The 15,646-nt window shown below is 39.8% G+C and overlaps 1 long non-coding RNA gene across 1 annotated transcript in view; it reads right to left on the bottom strand.

Moving 5' to 3' along the window:
• Positions 1 to 15,241, bottom strand: part of LOC117085158 — a 30,109-nt gene extending 14,868 nt beyond the window's left edge. Inside the window, exon 1 of the long non-coding RNA XR_004437825.1 lies at positions 15,129 to 15,241. This is a non-coding gene — a long non-coding RNA (uncharacterized LOC117085158). The remainder of the gene's footprint in view (positions 1 to 15,128) is intronic.
• Positions 15,242 to 15,646: the final 405 nt, after the last annotated feature.

The following is a 15,646-nucleotide window of genomic DNA, read 5'->3' as shown; positions in this document are numbered from 1 at the left end:
TGCTGCCTTTGTGGACTGAGAATGTATTGCAGCAAATTTGAAATTGGACATCAAAACTGGAGACACTGCATTGTCAAATCTTTCTGAAAGGGGGAGATAGATGAGAATTAACGATTGACATAACTCAGTGGATCAAGGCAACTGAATTTTAATTCACATTCCATTGCATTTCCTTCAAGAAGTACCTTATCATTCCATGCTTGTAAAATGTATAAGCAATGCCTGGCTTCAATCAAACTCTAAAGAAATGTGTTTACTTATTCATTTATTTGCTTTTAAAGCAAAAAACCTTTCTGATTTAAACAAGTGAGACTTTCTTGAATAAATTCTACACTGGGAAAGTGGACATGCATAGACTTCTCTCTTCCTCTTCTTGAAGTCCCTGGCAATATCTTTAAGTGTGGTCTGTGTACAGCTACAAACTACAGCTCATGTAAACAGTAGCATGTTTCTTTCTCTTTCCCCAACATTAGCGACTCTGACACTTCTTCTGTTTCTTTCCAGGAGACACAGGTCAGTATTGCTGTGTCTGAAATCTCATTGCAGGGCTTCACTAGGGCTCTTCACAATAACTACACCTCTTTTCAGAAACGTCAACAATACCTGGGCTGTAAAGAATCTCTTCGCCAAAAGTGTGTCTTTAGTCTTAAAGTTGAATTGGTAAAGAATAGCATCCTCAGCATTTTACATTAAGAGTAGAAAACTTGAGCATGTTTATATGCCAAAGAGGGCAAGATAAAGAGGGGGAGGCTGATGGAACTTGTGTTAAAATGATTCAATGATGAAATACGAACATCAAGACTGGAAGGAATTGAACCAAAACTCTTAGATAGGAGACCTTGACCAGGTACAGTGGCTCACGCCTGTAATCCCAGCACTTTGGGAGACCGAGGCGGGTGGATCACGAGGTCAGGAGATCAAGACCATCCTGACTAACATGGTGAAACCCCGTCTCTACTAAAAATACAAAAAATTAGCTGGGCATGATGGCAGGCGCCTGTAGTCCCAGCTATTCGGGAGGCTGAGGCAGGAGAATGGCGTGAATCCGGGAGGCGGAGGTTGCAGTGAGCGAGATGGCGCCACTGCACTCCAGCCTGGGCGACAGAGCAAGACTCCGTCTCAAAAAAGCCAAACCAAAACAAACAAACACACCAAAAAAAAAAAAAAAAAAAAGAGACCTTCTTTCAGTTTACAGAAGAAAAAAAGAAAGGTATAATCACACCTTTAGGGAGTGGGGCTTGGAGGGTGAGATGGTGCTTTTTAGAAGCTCATATAAAAGGGCCATGTCACTTGGGATGCATTAGACTGTAAATAATAGATGTCCTAAGTAAACTTGGGTTAAACAATAAAGATATTATTATCCCATTTAAGAAGAAATGTATCCAGATTTGTTTAATAATAATGTGAAACAATGAACCGAATTATCTGAAAATGACCATAAAAACTCACTCTCAGTTGCTAGGAAATTCATGAGGGAATGCAGAGTGATTGCTATCTTCTCTAAGTGGGTGGAACAGTAACCAGCCTAAGCATTCTGTGGAGTGTGACCATAGCCTCCCTTCCCCTAGCATTCCCAGACAATTTTTGTAAACTCGTCATTTTCAATAGATGATCCATGGTCCCTAAACCAGCAGCACCCACATCACCTGGGAACATGTTAGACATGCAAATTCTCAGGGCCACCTTGGAACGCTGAATTAGAAGCCCTGGGGGTGGGGTTCAGTAATCTGTATTTTATCAAGCACTACAAGTTCATGCTAATGGTTAAAAACCACTGCTGTGAACATCTGATACCCAAAATCCAGATGCAGGGACTAGATCATTGAGGGCTTCAAAAGCAATGAAAAGCACTTTACGGAGTCAAGCAGGAGAACAGTTCTGTGTGACACCAATACCATGCTGCCAGTAGCCACGCCCCTGGACCCATTTCAAGTTAATTCTCAAATTCAACTAGGAAAAGCAAAGGTTGCTGATTTTTAGCAAATGTTGCACAAATTTGATCAATCACAAGGGTATTCACAAGAGTATTGCAGAGACAATGTCCTAAAGGTCATGCTGATTCAGTTTTACCTGATAATTTGCCTCAATAATATAAATCTGAGAAGTATAGTAAGAGAACACGAGACAGACCTAGACTGGCATCCGAGATCTATTTTTGACCATGTGTATCTTAACTTCTCTGAGATAACTTTACTCATAAAGCTCATATACACTGATCTCTTAAAGTTACTGTAAGAGAAAGAGGATAACGTACACTATACATAGTACAGTGTTTGATGTGTCAGAAGAGCTTAGTAAATGATGTGAAAAAAGCTCATTGCTGTGTGGTTTTTGTTGTGAATCTTGTAGTTATTGGTGTCTGGGTGTGATATTGAAAATGTAAAGAGGAGGAATGATAATAGCTGAAGTGAATGTCTTAGAGCTTTCGTAGGAAGTACAGACTGGGAGAGGAAGACACATAAAAAGCTTCCAATGCTGGAGATGCTTAAAATAAATCTTGAAGAATGAGTAAGAAAGAGAAGAGGCTTGAGGAAAGGTGATTCAAAGCTGAGGACACAACGTGGATATTGGCATGGAGGCACAAACAACTCTGCCTTTTAGGGAATATCTAAGGAGTATTGTTTGGATGAAGAGTAGGACTGATGACAAAGAGAGGGATGAGATGAAATTGTAGGCTAAGCCAGGGTCCTGACATGAAGACCCTACTTGGTCTACCTGAGGAATTGGATATATATTTGAAGAAAATGTGAGGACTGGTGAGTTTTTAGCAGGAAAAAGAGATCTGCTTTCAAAACCCTATAGAAGCTAAAGGGAGGAGAATGTATGGAAATAAAGGAGAACTTGGAGTCAGAGGACTTGTTTGGAGCTTGTCATCATGAATCAGGAGAGCAAGATGAGGGCCTGGGAAAAGCCATGAGGGGAGAGTGAGTGATTACACTAAGATATTTTAATTAAAAAAAAAAAAGTTTTCTGATAGATAACAGTATCCTGATTTTCAAGACTTCCCACATTAAGAAGAAAAGACTAAAATGGAATGGACTCTGAACATGTCTTATGTGACTATCAATGTGCCGGGAACAATGTGACTTGGTTCTTGAGTTTAACACCTTATAGCATCACAGGGAGAACAAGGCACACGTGCCATGCACTGTTAGGAAAAGTCAAATTAAGTATGTGCTAAATGCTAGTAGGTGTGCTTGAGACACAACTAAAGCAAGGTCTTGAAAGAACTATTCTGGCCCCAACCCCAGAGTCCCAGGATTTTTTTTTGGTTTCAACTTTGTCATTGCCTTGGAGAGCGGTGACCTTCACTGTCCTGTTTGGGTCTTATTTTTCTCCTTTATACAAATGACAAGATTGATTTGAATTGAAAAGATAAGAAAATGACCCAGGCAGTGCTTCTCCAAACAGAGTTTATGCCTGCAACCTGGCATACCAAAAGTTACAGAATAGAAAATAGGCGTCATCTCCTGATAATAAATAATTCAGATACTATCCTTCTGTTAAAATAAATGTAGACATAATGACTTTTGCATACAATGTAAATATAAAGATAAAACACAAAGCTTCAAAGACGTATCTAGCTTGCAAGGTATAATAGACAGACTTCTAAGATGGCCCTCAATGATTTAACACCTCCTGGCATATACATCCTTTTGCATTTCCCGTCCCTTGAGTATATGCTAACCCTAGTCACAGAAAAAGAAATAATTAGTAGGGTGAACAGACAAACTGCAGGATGGGAGAAAGTATTTGCAATCTATACCTAAAACAAGGGTCTTGACATGGTTTGGACCTGTGTCTCACCCAAATCTCATGTCACAGTGTAATCCCCAAAGTTGGAGGTGGGGCCTGATGGAAGGTGATTTGTTCATGGAGATGGTTTCTCATGAATGGTTTAATACCATCCCCTTTGTACTGTCCTCATGATAGTGAGTGAGTTATCATGAGATCTTGTCATTTTTAAAGTGTGTAACATACTCCTCTGTCTCTTCCTTCTGATCCAGCCATGTGTGAAAGTTTCTTGAGGTCACTCCAGAGGCCAAGCAGATGCTAGCAGTGTGCTTCCTTTACAGCTGCCAAACCGTGAGCTCATTAAACCTCTTTGCTTTATAAATTACCCAGTCTCAGGTATTTCTTTATAGAGATGTGAGAATGGACTAATATAGGTCTAATATGCAGAATTTACAAGAAACTAAAACAACTCAACAAAAAACCCCAAGTAATCTCATTAAAAGTGGGCTAAAGACATTAATAGACATTGTATAAAAGAATACAAATGGCCAACAAGCATACGAAAAGATGTTCAACATCACTAATTATCTGAGAAATGCAAATTAAAATCACAATGAGATACCATTTTACACAAATCAGAATGGCTATTACTAAAAAGACAAAAAATAACAGATTAGTCAAAATTTTGGAGAAAAAGGAGCTCTTATACACTGTTGGTGGGAATGTAAATTAGTACAATCTCTATGGAAAACAGCATGCCTAGTTCTCAAACAACTAAAAATAGAACTACCATAGAATCTAGCAATTCTACTACTGAGTATCCATCCAAAGGCAGGAAAAAAATCATAAAAAGATACCTGCACTGGTATATTTTTCACAGCACAATTCACAATAAAAAAGATACAGAATCAACCTAAGTATCCAACAATGGAAGATTAGATTAAATGAGGTATATATACACAGTGAAATACTATTCATTCATAAAAAATAATGTCTTTTTACAGCGACATGCATGGAACTGAAGGCCATTATCTTAAGTGAAACAACTCTGACACAGAAAGAAAAATATTCTTGCTTGTAAGTGGGAGCTAAAGAATGTGTAAACATGGAAACAAAGAGTAGAATGATGGACAATAAAAACCTAGAGGGGTGCTGGGGTGGGAGGGGGGTCTTGATGGGAGGTCACTTGGCAAGTTCAATGTGCGTTGCTCCAGTGTAAGCCTTGACTTCACCACAACGAAATACATCAAATGTAGCAAATTGCACTTACACCCTATGAATGTATATATTTTTTAAAAAAGGAAATAGAATACAGCAAAAGTAATAGAAATAAATTTGCAAGTTTGGGTTAGAAAAAATTAGAAACTCTCACTCTCTCTTTCCTCTCATTTAATCCCACCGATGAAGCCAGTTTTCATGTTGTCAACTGCCCTACTGAGATGACCACCCAGTCAGAAACAGCCAGCAAAGAACTAAAGCCCTCAGTCAGACCACCCAAAAGGACTGAACCCTGCCAATGACTAGATGCATGAACTTGCAAGCATATTCTTCCGTATTTGAGTCTTGAAATGATTGCAACCATGGCTGACCCTTTGACTGTAAGAGATCCAGTGACCCCAGATAAGGTGTACCTGGATTTCAGCCCCATGGAAACAATGAGATAATATAGGTTTGTTATTGTGGTAACCTGTTATGCAATGCAACATACCCAAGAGATCACTTTGGGCTATGGTCAGAAACACCCACTAAAATAGTCTCTCCCTTGTCTCTGCCATTAGCAGCAGTTGGTGGAAATGTCTATGAAACATCCTTAAGAAGAGCAACATTTAATTAGGTGAGGCTAAGTGAAGGGGTGTTCCATTGAAAGTGTGACTCCTCAGATTCCAGATCTGTAGAAAAAAAACTTCTCTGGGTGGGAAGGAGTTTATTTCTGCTGCTCCTTCTCAATAAATTTTTTGGAAATAAATGAAAGTAAGGGAGATTTGTAAAGACTGCCTTTGGAGATAGTAAATGAAATTATTATTGTCATCCATAACTCAAAGACAATGTGGATGAAGATGTGTAATGTGAATGTAAACTGTGAAATTTTTATATGTGTTTTATTTCACTTTAACGTGGAAGTGTGGGTTGGCAGACAGACTTACATAGGTGGCAGATATTTCTTACAATTAGCAGAAATTATTTACTAGTTTGTGCTTATCATAGGAAAAATGGAGGTTCTAGAGCAGGACAACCTGAGTTAAAATTCCAGCTCATCTGCTCACTAGTAGGGCAAGTAAATTGCCTCTGTTTCTTCCTCTGTAGAATGAGTAGAATAATAATAATAATAATATAATAATACCTCTTTATTGGTTTGTTGTAAGGATCAAATGAATTAATTTTTGACATGTTGCATAAATTATCTATTACTACATCTATGTAACAAACAACCCTCAAACTTAGTGGCTTAAAACAACAATGTCTTTTTGCTTATGAGTCTACAGGTAATCTGGATGGCTCTGCTGACCTGAACTAGTATTGGTAGATCTCAGCGGGACTGGCTCAGGAGTCTGAGGTCAGCTAGTGGATTGGCTGGGGGCTGGTTTCTCTACGGTGGTCTCATTTACATTTTCTGGTGGTTGGGTAACTGTTGGCTGGGGTGATGGAATTTGCATGGGCCACATGTCTCAGATCTTTCAGTAGCCTTCCTTGAACTTGTCCATAAGGTAGCAGCAGTGTTCCAAAAGAAAAAGAGGAAGCATGCAAGACTTTTGACACCTAGGCTTCTAACTGGCACAACACCACTTCTGCCTTGTTTTATTGGTCAAAGAAAACCACAAGGCCAGCCTAGACTGCACCACTTGATAGAACTACAAGTTCATACAACAAAGGGAAGGGAATAATTGTTACTATCTTTGCCAACAATCCTCCATAGTTGTTGGAACTGAAATGTTAGCTGTTGTTACTATGATTAGATGAGGTTGTGGCATAATAATAAATAAAATCATAGAATATCAGAGTTTTAAGAGCCCTCAGAGAACAATTAGTTTATATATTCAATGTTTTTATTGTATAAATAGGAAATGTAAGGAAAGCAAGCCATTTGTTTTAGGCTTCTTGTTTAATGATAAGCTTGGTCTAAAACCCAAATCTTCTGACACCTGGGCAATATTCTTCTCAAAGACTCTGAACCCTAATATATATGACTGTCTATGAATGTACATGACTACATTATTATTATTTATATATATACATGTAATTATAGTCCTCTTTTTACTTAGTCTACAAAATATTTTCTAGATATTTGCTTCTTTACTTGTTAGTTTAAGGCATTTGAATGCAAAGATTTTGTTTTTTTTTTTTTTGTGTGTGTGCTGATTGTATTCAGTGACGCCTAAAGGATGCTATCAAGGATCTTTGGACAAGGATCACAGAATGTTGAATTGAAAACATTTCCCAAAGCCCCAAGACATATTTCAACACTCACCTCCAGAAACCGTTGTTGCATGGCTGCCCAAGATAAGACCGGCCCTATTTTATAATTCAGCTTTACTTCAGGGCAGAGGAAGTAAGGCAGAGCATCATAAACCCAGCCAATGGAATGTGTTATAAAAGCCCTTGTTCTTTCACCCTAAGGACAAGCTGTGGAGAAATGATATGGAAAATGTGGATATAGAGTCCCTGCTTTGAGAGAGCAGTGAATTCTTAGAAAAGTCAGTGCAATCCTCCCAGTGACTATAATTGCCATGGAAGCCCAGAGGGCTACACATGGAGACACAATTGTGTTTGCTGCTGCTGTTGTTGTTGTGTTGCCATTTTTGGTTGTTGCTCTAATGGTCCTTGGCACATGGCATGGTGTCATTCATGCATTTGGGGAATATCTCAATAATGGGGAGCCAAGTGTTTTTTCCTTGAGTGTTGCTTTTGTCAGGGTGATCTAGATCATGCTACAGTAACAATTAATTCCCAAATCCCAATACGTTAAAACAAAAAATGTGTGCTTCTTACTCTCATGAAATGCTCATTATGGATAAACTGGAAGCTGTACTGTTTCTCTCTTCAGTGCTCAGGTTGGCAGAACAGCCTACTCAAAATAACTGCAGATTGTTGTGGCAGAGGAGAAGACAAGATAGCGATTGAGAACTGGTTCTAAGATGTCTTCCCGAAAGAGGTTGGTAAAGCAACTCCTACAGCCATGCCTAACTGCAAGGGAAGAGAGAAGTACAATTTTACAAGATGCCCAGAAAAAAACCCCAGAAACTGTAATACTTTGAGGAATTTGAATGTCTACTAGGCACATACCATCAAGTTAAGGTTACATTAGAGGCTAATGAGTGGCAGGTATATGAATATGTGCATCAACATTAAACCCTCAGATTTTATGACAAAGCTTACAATGTCCCATTCTCTTTAGGCAAATGAGATTCTCCCTCGTTTCACTCCTACTTATTAGAAAGATACAGACAAGGCAGTAAGACTTCTGTTCATGGGTAATCTCTTCTTTACTCCCATCCCATGGTAACCACCTCATCTGCTATTTTTATGGGATTTTGTTTCACGAAATTCCTTCTCTCTTCTGTATCTCCAGACACATCATGTATCTGGTGTCCCCACTCCCAGCAATCACCCTTTCTCTTCCCATCTTTTCACAATCAAGAATCTTAAGCATACTCAGAAGCAACTCTGTTCACTCTCTAGTCTCACATTCATCACATTTTCAGGTTCTACTCATACTATAAGGGGAGGGAATAAGAAAAGGGTGAGAGTCAATGAGGTCATCTTAGAATTCTGCCTGCCACACCAAAGGCCAAAGAACAAGAAATGTCAAGTATAGGTGGGAGCACTATTTCTCTTGCTTAAAATCTCTAACCCCATAGGATAACACCTGTTGAACAGAAGAAAAAAAGTGAATGAATAAGAACATGACTGAGGCCTCTGAATCATTCTCTATAAGGCTACCTTTATCCTAACAGGCAGCACCTGTAGTACTTGTTAGTAGTACCCTGGGGGAGTGTACTACCTGTTAGGGGTAGACTACCCAGACATCATGGATATCTTGGTCATCTGAAAATCCTGGCACCCCAACAGGAATGCTTCTCACTGTCTTACCCTCAATGTGGCATAATGCCCTGGCATAAAACCTCTGCCACTGGATGATCAGAGTTCACATTCCACCTATCCTTTTACTATTTTGTCATGCTATCCAAAGTCACTGAACCTCACGTAGACTTAGCCTTTTTTTTTTTTTTGTAAATATAACAATAATAACTGCCTCATCGTGTTTTCACAAAGATTAATTAAAATGTTGTAAGCACACATCTAGGCACACACTGAGTGCTCAACAAATGTTAGTTACCATTGTTATTATTGCTGTTGTCACTTTCACCTATTCCTTTAAAGCATCAGCACCTTGTTGCTCACCTCTTTTCTTTTTCCTCCCGTTAGTCTTCTTCTTTCACAGAAACAATCAGAAGCCTATCACATTTGCTAAAGTGCTGATACCAACAAAACAAAATCACCTCTTAGCCAGCTCACTCTCCCAAAAAGGGGTAGGATTAATTTGTGCTCCCTCCCTACCACCCACTTCCTGGAACTAGACCACAAGGCAGAAAGTAGAACATGGGGGCTGAGAAGGCCTTTTATTTTCTTTGTTTGAATACAGTGATGTGGATAGAAAGGGCCTAAAGAGAGGCTAAAGGTCTCAGAAAGACAATCACAGATGGTTTATTAGAAATGGCTTTTCCATTAACCATCTGTGTGACCTTGGGCATGTTGTACTTCACCACTGCAGTCCTGTGTCCACTCCTTTGCAGAAAGAGGAGCTTACCCTGTGAGATCTGGCATCTTCTACTGACATTCTGACATCCGTGATATGAGGGCAGCACTGCAAACAGCCCAGAGCCTCCTGTGCAGGAATGGAACACACATTGTCCTGATGGCTGAGGAAGGTTCAGCTCATTGATTTGACCAGCCTTGTATTGCCAGCAAAGAAAATGGTACCTCCCTCCATGAGATAAAGCTGAAAGTCATGGAGCAGAAAGGCAGCAGAAATGGAAACTCATTGATACCAATACTCTCCAGGTCTATAATATTACGCTGAATTCTACAGAGCCCTTCCACGTACATCATCAATCTGGATTTCACAGACAATGGCATGGGGTAGGTAGAGTGGTTATTAGTATCTACATTTGTGAGAGACCTATGTTCAGGCCTCTGCCCAAGATGAGAGCAAAGATTAAGACCCAGATGTAGCATGGTAAACAAGTTAAAGAGATTTTAAGTCTATAGCCTTAGATTTTTGTCTGTTGTCTCTCTGCTAGTTGACCTTGGAACAAGACCTTTTACAAATTCTCTACTCTGAGATTTGCACTTTCCTGGCCTATAGAGGAGGAATAATAATAATAATAACTAAAATATCAAAGGGTGATTGCAAAGTCTACATCAGATCATGTATATGATTCCACTACACTGACTATAAAATGGTGAGCTTAGTTAGTTTTTTTGAATTGCCGTGGCACCTGGCACTGCATTGTACTCACTCTTCCAGAAATGATCACCCATAGACAGGCAAAATAATCTACATCATGTGTCTGGCAGATTTATATTCCTGAAGCTACTCCTTCATCTATCTCATTCTATGTGTCACGTCACAAGCTGAGCAAACCCCTTACACTTCTCTCCCCAAATCTATATCCCTGTCTTAAAAACTATCATAAGCTTCAGCCTCACCAATGACTTTTATGGTGATTAGACCCTCTTAATTCAGCCACTGCCCCCTCCTCTGAACTCAGAGATGGATGGTGGCCTGTCAATCTGTCCAATTGGGTAATATCTACCTTGGTAGAGAGACACTACCTACCTGATTATTAGCAGGCCACAAGAAACAGAAGGAACACACACTTGGGAGGAATAAAAATAAGTAATTCCAACTCTAAGCTGTTGGAACTTTAAATTATTTTGCGCCTTAAAGGAATAAGATCACAGGGCCTGAGTCAGGTAATAGGCAGCTACAACATAGGCAGCTGTAAACTTTGTTTTTCTTACTATGGATTAGCCTCCTCCCTCACCTGTAGTGTTTTGTAAAATGTAAATGACTAAAGGGCACCAGGGAAGGGAAGACCCCCTACTCTCTTATTGTTGATTTTTGTTTTAGAGTTACTTCCCTCTTACCTCTCTCGCACAAAGACCACGGCTGTCAAATTATCTAATCTAGCAGTCCCAACCTTTTTGACACTAGGGACGAGTTTCACAAACGATAATTTTTTCATGGGCAGGGGTAGAGTGGAAGGGATGGTTTCGAGATGAAACTGTTCCACAAGAAGTATGCAACATAGGTCCCTCACATGCACGGTTCACAGTAGGGCTCATACTCCTATGAGAATCTAATGCCACCGTTGATCTGACAGGAGGCAGAGCTCAGGGGGTAATGCTTGCCCAACCACTCTCACCTTCTGCTGAGTGGCCCAGGACCACTGGTCTGTAGCCCAGGTCTTGGGGACCTCTGGTCTACTGGAAGGTTAAACATACTCTTTTAAATTGGAAAGGAAATGAAAACAGGTTGTACAGGAAAGAAAAACTGTAACTAATTAAATTGTTTTAACTCATAAACCAGCCTTGTATAGAAAATGTTGTAATCCTGTTAAATTTTTGTGTTTGTTTTCTTCCTTCATAGGCAAAATCTTAACTTTTAACTTCAAAGAACTGACCTCACTTCTCTGATGTCTATGTTTTCCAGGTGGCCATTCCCAGCTTTTTATGTGAATACACTCTTTAAACTGGATTCTGATCTTTCTGATTATTTCTCTCCCAGCTCTGCCACTGGCCTGCTGGGTGACTTTGGTGAAGTCACTGAATCCATCAGAAGCACAGTTTCCTTTTCTACAAAGTAGACAATACAATTCCTGTCCTCCAGTCCCACAGATTTCTGAGCATCAATAATGGAGGTGTTGTAGAATCGCTTTGTGAATTCATGTGCTGCAGAGACAGTCCTTGTTCATGATTTGTTATTTAAATATTGTAATTTTGTTTGATTGTTTACTGAAGTCATGTCTGAAAACTCCCATCTGTAACTAATCTCTGACTCAATGAACTTCCATGATAATGTTTTAAGAGAGAAAAAGAAAGAAAAGTCATATTCTGGATACCTACTAAAAGCTAGGTAATATATTAAATTTACTTGTATTGCTTATCTCATTTTAGTCCCACAACAACCCTCTGAGGAAAATAGGATTCTCTCTTCCCAGAAGGTAAGCGAGTCTCTTGGGTTTCTGGCCTGGGTGACCACAGGCTTAGTGATGCCAATGACAGACAAAGGAGGATTCATGGGCTCTGAGCAGATCCTGGGGGGATACTTGCTGATATACCCAGAGGGAGCTGTCCTGCAGGCAGACAGAACTCAGGTCTGCACCTGGAAGGGGTCTTGGCTGAGCCTGGACACTTGTGGGTCATTCATGATGAGGAAAATGAGACTGAGTGTGTGAATGTGGTCAGTCAGGGAAAATGTATAGACTGAAATATGGAGACTACAATGGAATACTTGGGACTAATATTTAAAAAATGGACTGAAGAAGAGAATGAGATGGAGAAGATTCAGGAACTGCTAGAGAACCAAGGGGAGTGTGACAGTGAAGAAAGATCTCACTTAACATTAGGCTTTTGGAAATGGCAACTCCAAACAAAATGATATATGACAAAACCAATTTTACCACTGGCTAATTGATATTAACAAGACTTAAGTTTGTACTCCATATTCTGGTCAGAAAAACATCATGATACTTCTAAATGGAAACTCCAAACACTCAAATATTAAACGTTGACATAAATATGAGATATGCATGTGTTGAAGAAAGATTAATAAAAACAAGTTAGATAATCATTTACTCATTTATTCTAGTACAGGGTTTTGGGTGGCTGCAGCCTGTCCCAGCAGCTCAGGAGCCAAGTGAGACCCAACCCTGGTCAGAATGCCATCCCATCACAGCGCACACTCACACCCACATCCACACTCCTTCGGACTGGGACCACTGAAACACACCAACAAACCTAATGTGCAGTTTTGACGTGTGGGAGGAAACTGGAGTACTCAGAGAAAACACATGCAGACACAGACGTGGAGAGAACTTGCAAACTCCATGCAGACAGTGGCCCCAGCTGGGCATCAAATCTTTTTTCATAAACGTTATAATGAAACATTATTGAATTAAACAACATTATTTGAGAAATTGCCACATGCCGCTGCCTAATTCAGCAACAGGAATTTCAAATGGGAGGAAGAGTTTGACGATGCTTACAATTGTTTGATTTTTATAATATAAGGATTAAAAAATGTCCAGTGAATTTGGCAGTAACTTCTTCATTAACCACAGGGAGGCCATCTTCAGTGGAGTTATGGCAGAGGAAGACTGCATCACTGTGGTTTAAGGAATGAGTGGGAAGGGAGGAGCATGCAGAGAGAATTAGTTGACAACCCCATGAGAAAGTACAGACTGGTGAGTGATAACCGGGAAAGGATGAAGCCTCCAGGGAGTAGGTTGTGCATGCAAAATGACTGATAAACTTACAGAAAGTCAGCAGTTGTTTGCAGAGGAATGGTGAATCTGGAGTCCTGACATCTTGTGCACTACTCAGAGATAGCTGAAGAAATGTGGTAGCAGCCCAAAGCTGAAAAGAGACATTGGTAAGCTACAGCACATCCAACAAAAGTGATGAACATAAGAAAGTAGATCAACATTTCCGATGATGCACATACACACAATACACAAAAAACACATATACAACATATGCATCACACACACATTGAGCACACAGCACACACAATACAACACACAAACACATATACAACACATGCATATTATACACATACCCACAACATGCATAAACCATGTATACAATGCATCATATGCACATCAGACACACATTACATACACAGCACATCCAGTACAGGTAACACACATGTACAATATACATTCCACCCACTAGAAAACACACATAGCATATATGGGACACACATGTGCATATATGCACCACATGCTTGTATGCACAAAACATCCACATAACACATACACACACACACGTACACACACACACACACACAGTAGAATTGCTTAGCAAGCCAAGGATGTACATACTATAGTCCCAGCAAGAAGCATGGGAGGAAGAGAAGAGACTGATGTGTACTAGTCTTTGAAGGGCTACAAGCTCACGTGTTTAATCAAGCAGAGAGAAGAGAAGGCAACCAAGAAAAAAAGCACGAGAACAAGATGTGCTCACCTTCAATCTTTGCCAGTGCAAGCCACAGTACCATTGTGGGAGCAGAAACTGTAACCCTCTGAGCATACCCTTGGATGTCCAGCACTGAACTGGAGTGAACTACTATTTCTTTACAAAAAGAAAAGACACTCAGACTGTCCCCCCCTTTTTTTTATTTTCAATAAATGAGTGGTCTCTTGGAAACTCTCGCATGTCTACTTCAAATGTGCTGTTTGAAATGCTGAATATAAATCATTGTACTATAAAGACACATACACACATATGTTTATTGCAGCACTATTTACAATAGCAAAGACAGGGAACCAGCACAAATGCCCATTAACGATAGACTGCATAAGGAAACTGTGGTACATATACACCATAGAATACTATGCAGCCATAAAAAGGAATGAGATCATGTCCTTTGTGGGGACATGGATGAAGGTGGAAGCCATCAGCTTCAGCAAACTAACACAGGAACAGAAAACCAAACACCACATGATCTCACTCTTAAATGGGAGCTGAACAATGAAAATACATGGACACAGGGAGGGGAACAACACACACTGGGGCCCATTAGGTGGGGGGTGAGGGGAGGGAACCTAGAGGATGGATTAATAGGTGCAGCAAACCACCATGGCACATGTATATAACAAAGCTCCACGTTCTACACGTGTAACCTGGAACTTCAAGTTAAAAAAAAGAAAAAAGAAAAGAAAAAACAAATGCTGAAGTCATCGGGAGACCATTACATATAGTCTCTACAGACTCAATTCCTGTTGATAGAAAAAAGAGACTTAAACAAAGGGCACTGGGCCAAACCTGAGGTAGAAAGAAAAGACGTTTTCTGCCATTGATGGGCATCATCATTTCATACTAAGGCCACCCCACCCTTCCATACTAAGTCTTGGAAAGTGTTTTGTTTTATCTGACTGAGTTCTTTTTTGTTTTCTACATAGGAAGAATCCCAGACAAACGTGAAAATTCATTCTTTTCCTTGTTGCCTCCAGTGAAAAGAGATGGGGATGAGCGAGAAATTTACCATTTACTCTTTTTTTTTTTCTTTTTTTTAAAAGTTTTTCCTATTTTCTTATTCCCCCTTGAGTAAAAAACTCTGGAAATGGTCTCCAGGCTCTCAACAACAATATTCTGTTTTCATTTATTACCACATTTTCTTTCTTTCCCAGGTCTCTTCTGACAGTGCCAAGTTGCACACTGGGTTGTCATAGAATGTTCTGAAGTTGTGTGAAAGGAACTGGCACAAAGGAAAAGAAAATTTTTTCTCCTACTCTGCTTAAATTAGTCATTGTCTCCAGCAGTGATATCCATTTCCTGTTACTTTCCTGGTCTGACTTCTTTTTTTTTCCTGCAGATATTCTGATTTGAGCTCAGTGCATGCATTCACCCCAGAAGTTTCCAGGATGCCAAGAAAGATCCTTGCCAACAGACCTTATCATGTTCCTCTTGAAATGGTTTTGTCATTCTTTGGATGACTGTGGAACATCTAGTCTCATACGTGCCTATTTTTTTTTTATTGGGTTTCTGCACAGTCACAACCCAATAATGCACAATGGTAAGATGTCCCAACTGACACAAAACTAAAGAGTCAAAATACCCTCCGTTGTCAATCACTGCCTAGCTCAGAGGCTATTTCAAGATTTGCCTTGAGTTCTAAGAATTGGCC

The sequence above is a fragment of the Trachypithecus francoisi genome, unplaced genomic scaffold (genome assembly GCF_009764315.1).
Source record: "Trachypithecus francoisi isolate TF-2019V2 unplaced genomic scaffold, Tfra_2.0 Lachesis_group1, whole genome shotgun sequence".
Lineage (NCBI taxonomy): Eukaryota > Metazoa > Chordata > Mammalia > Primates > Cercopithecidae > Trachypithecus > Trachypithecus francoisi.
This window is presented reverse-complemented; position numbering and strand designations above follow the sequence as displayed.